Raw genomic sequence first — 4653 nt, forward strand, 5'->3', positions numbered from 1 at the left:
AGGAGCAGGAAGGCTGATGTTTCGGGCCTAGACCCTTCATCAGAACCGAAACGTCAGCCTTCCTGCTCCTATGATGCTGCTTGGCCTGCTGTGTTCATCCAGCTCTACACCTTGTTATCTCAGATTTTCCAACATCTGCAGTTCCTACTATCTCTCGCACACCTGACAGGTTCTGTTAACATCGGACAGCACAGGGGACATTGGATGGCATTACGCTTACTGCCCATTGGATCACGTTTCAAGGGGTAAACATCCGTTCACCACTGACCGAAAATAAACAAAAAAATAAGTCGGATCTCTCGTGTATGAGATGTTCGACCATTAAAAAATATCGTCCCCCGGCAGTTTAAGGAAAGACGTTGCGAATGATAAACATTGTCTTACCCAGTGAAAAGTGCCGGTGATCGGATTTCAGCGCCCGGTGCTAGGAGCTCTGACAAATTCTGCATTGAGTAACATGATCGCTCCAGCGGTGCCAAGGCAAATAACTGGGCCTCAGCTCGCGCTCTGACTCCTCCGCCGGACGGAGGTGGGCTGACAGCTGTGCGCAGGCGCCGCTTCGAGCGGCCTAGCTCGAGCTCGGTTAGGGTAGGTGTTTGAAGCGGGAGCGGTTTAACTGACTAGGGCCACCTTAAGTCAGGGCATGATTGTGCCAGTAATTATGGTGCCACTCTAAATAAGTGGGTCGCTCTCCGGATAAAAACCGAAAGAACTGCGGATGCTGTAAATCAGGGACAAAAACAGAAGTTGCTGGAAAAGCTCAGCAGGTCTGGCAGCATCTGTAAAGAAAAAATCAGAGTTAACGTTTCGGGTACTCGTGTATCAAAGAAATGCAGACTGGCACATTACAACAAATATTGAGGGAGAGTAATCTGTTCTTTCTCTGCCCCGTGCATCGAAAAGCCGGTTGGCCAATATTTGATTTCAACCTGTATCAACAAAAACGTTTTTGTTTTATCTTCGATGACACTATGGTTTGTAGGATCTTGTGGGGCACAAATTGACTGCATTAAATGGCGACTAAGCGGGCATTTCGAAGATATTTCGTATTTTGAGATGTCCTGAAGTCGTAAAGTAGGTTGGTTTTGTAATTGGTTTATTGAACGATCTTCATGGTGGCAGGTGCCGAGTTGTTATGTCATAATTCATGACAACCATAGACAGTCATTAAAATAAAAAAGTGCACATCAGAGAGGTTTCAAACTTGTCATAATTTCAGCATACAAATAATTACAAAGTATTACAAAATGCGGTCTACTGCAGGTTGGTATTAAAGTTCATAGCATAAGTTGCCAAATGGAGTTCTCAATCACTTACGCATTATTTGAGTTCATTAAAGTAGTGAATCGGACTATCGCTGTAGAATTATTGCTTTTTTTTATTTCATCGCACATTTACTTTCGTGTGGTTGTGGCAAGGGACAGTGATAATGTGGGAAATTCAAAACTTTTCCAGCGACGTCTAGACGGCTTTTTTCACCTTTTTCAGCAAAGGCACACATAACGAGTTGTTCACGTCAGAGCAGCTTTGGTACGTTTTACTTAAGAGTATAAATTGTGTATAAAGGACGTGTGAACGTACGAGCGTGTTAAATAAGAAACTGAGCAGACCTAGCACCATTTGTGAAGAGAAACCAGTTAACATTTCGAGTCCAGTGACCCTCCAGAACTGATAGCTGCCCGAAAAAGTTGTGTTTCTGCTGATGATGGGGTTGGGATGTGTTGGAAGATGTGAGCGGATTGGTGGGCGGGGTAGGCAAACGAAGGGATAGATGATAATAGGTCTGTGAGTAGTCGTAGTCATACAGCACAGAAACAAACCCTGCCATCCAACCAGTCTTTGCCGAACATAATCCCGAACTAAACTGGTCCCACCTGCCTGATCCTAGCCCATATCCCTCCAAACCCTTCTTATTCACGTACCTATCCAAATATCTTCTAAATGTTGTAATTCTACTCGCATCCATCACTTCCTCAGGACGTTCATTCCACAGGTGAACCATTATCTGCATAAAAAATTTGACTGGTGAACTGTTTTAACATCAAAGTTTATTTCTCTGCATCCTCTAGACCTCATTTCTTTCTCCTTAGTAAAAACTGACACAAAATATTCATTTAGTATCTCCCATTTCATCAAGAAAAGGTGACCTTCTTGATCTTTAGGAGGTCCTGCCTTCCTTTTAGTCGACCTCTTGCTCTTAATGTATTTGTAGAATCTCTTTGGATTCCATAACCTTATTTGCCAATGCTATCTCATATCCCCTCTTTGCATTCCTGATTTCTTTCTTAAGAATGCACCCACCCTTTATGTTGATAAAGAGATTCAACTGAACCAACTTGTCTGTACCTAAAATAAGATTTTCTTTTATTCATGACTAGAACCTCAATATCTTTATTTATCCATCTTCCCTTAATCTTACAAGCCTTACCCTTCACTCTAACAGGATGGTAATGCCTCTGAACTCACATCATCACACTATTGAATGCCTCCCACTTGTCAAACGGCCTTTTACCTGCTTTTGACAGTTCTTGTCCGATACCATTAAAATTAGACTTACTCCAATTAAACACTTTTAACTTTTATGAAAGGCTTATCCTTTTCCATAACCATTTTGAAACTAATAAGAATTATGATCTCTGGACCCAAAGTGTCCCCCCACTTTTACTTCAATCACCTGCCCTGCCTTATTGCCCAAAAGAAGGTCGTTTTGCAGCTTCTCTAGTGGGAGCATCCAATATTGATGAAGGAAATTTTCTTGAACATATTGACAAGTTCTTCACCATCCAAACCTTTGATTTGGGGTACCGTAGTGTTAATGTTTGGAAAATTAAAATCCCCCATTATTACAACATTCTGCTTGCATATATCTGAAATCTCCATACATGTTTGTTTCTCAATTTCCCTCTTAGTATTGGGGACTTATAGTACAATCCCATCAGTGATATTTCCTTTCTTATTTCTAATTTCTACCCATATATTTTCACTGGACGATTTTTCAGAAATATCTTCTCTAATTACAGCAGTAATGTATTTTTTAATCAAAAATGCCACTGTACCCTCCTTTCTTGCCCCCTTTCCTATCCTTGGTCTAGCATCTAAAACCCGGAACATCGACCTGCCAGTCTTGTCCATCTCTCAGCCAAGTTTCTGTAACAGCTATGACATCCTAATCCTATGTTCTTAAACATGCCCGGAGTTTATCAGCCTCACCTGTAAGACCCCTTACATTGAAATAAATGCAATTTAGTGCATCAGAGTTACTACATACTCTGACTCTCAAGTCTTTCTTTTCGAATTGATATGCTGTCTTCATATTCAGGACCTTCCCCATCAATCCTTCTATTTACACTGCTACTTAGAATTCCTCCACTCTCCCTTTCTATCAGTATAATATCTTCCATAATGGAATGAGCAAATCTCCATGCTAAGCTACTGGTCCGTTTCCAGTTCAGGTTAGACCTATTCTTCTTGAACAGGTCTTTTCTATCCCAAAGACATTCCAATTGTCCAAAAACATGAATCTCTGAACAATACACCAGGTCTTCAGCCATTAATTTATCTCCTTTATCCTTTTCTTCCTTTTGTCATTTGTGTTTGGCATTGGGAGTAAACCAGAAATTACTACTATTAAGGTTCCATCTTTCAATGTTCTACCTAAGCTCTTAAATTCACTCTATACTGCTTTAATCTTTTCCCTAAAAATGTCTTTCCGACCAACACGTGCAATAATTTCTGGCTTCTTAGTCTCACCTTTAACAACATGCTTGAAATATTTACAGATGTCCTTTTAATCCTAGCACTAGGAAAGCAACAAACCAACCTAAATTTATGCTCACTGCCACAGAATCTCCCTTCTATGCCCTTGACAGGAGAGTCCCCTATAACAATAATTCTATTAAATTTTGTCAAACACTGCTTAACATAAGAATCATTCCAAGTGTCCAATAACTGACTGCCCCTTCCATTTTCCTCCGAGAGACTATCCCCTTCAACAGTTCCAAAAACTGAATATCTATTTGATAGGGGAATAACCACTAGAGACTTTTGAACTATCTTCTTACCTTTTCTGAGTCACTCATGTATCTGACTGATCCTGCTGTGTAATCACTTCTCGAAATCTACTAGCCATCTCACTCTGTACCTCATATATGCCCTTAATAATATTAAGCCTAAAGGAATTTTCAATAACACCTGATATATAAAATAAACTACCTTTCATTACCTACAGAAAATAATAATAAAATGGAAAAAAATTAAAATATCAAACCTATAAAACTTATAAAATCGACCACTTAGCTGATTAACTGAATAAAAACAAAAATGACTCCTGTTCAATAAATTCCTCAAAGAAAAGAAATCTTATGTAGGACTCCAAACTGAAAACACAACTCCTTATTTTAAAAAATAAGTGCTGTTTTGAAAACCAGAAATGTAAAAAAAACCCTTTAAAGCACATAGTCTTTTTCAACTTCTGAATTTAGAATTAAAAATCTCAGCTATTCACTACAGACCGTGAAAAGCTCATTTTTAAAAAATAAAGTACGTTTGAAAAAACAAATCGCGATTTTTCAAATGAACATTTTTCTAAAACGAGATTTTCAGGGTCACAATTTTTTTTCTTGTTTTTTAAAATGTTAATGAAACAAAATAAAT

General features: G+C 39.0%; 1 protein-coding gene across 1 annotated transcript in view; it reads right to left on the bottom strand.

The window, feature by feature from the left end:
- The window catches only part of LOC109935392 (CAP-Gly domain-containing linker protein 4-like), a 190292-nt gene extending 189741 nt beyond the window's left edge, over nt 1–551 (bottom strand). The window contains exon 1 of the mRNA XM_048601410.1: nt 385–551. The gene's annotated coding sequence lies outside the window, so the exon portion shown is untranslated. The remainder of the gene's footprint in view (nt 1–384) is intronic.
- Between the last annotated feature and the right edge of the window lie 4102 nt (nt 552–4653).

The sequence above is a fragment of the Rhincodon typus genome, chromosome 9 (assembly GCF_021869965.1).
Source record: "Rhincodon typus isolate 14 chromosome 9, sRhiTyp1.1, whole genome shotgun sequence".
NCBI classification, from domain to species: domain Eukaryota; kingdom Metazoa; phylum Chordata; class Chondrichthyes; order Orectolobiformes; family Rhincodontidae; genus Rhincodon; species Rhincodon typus.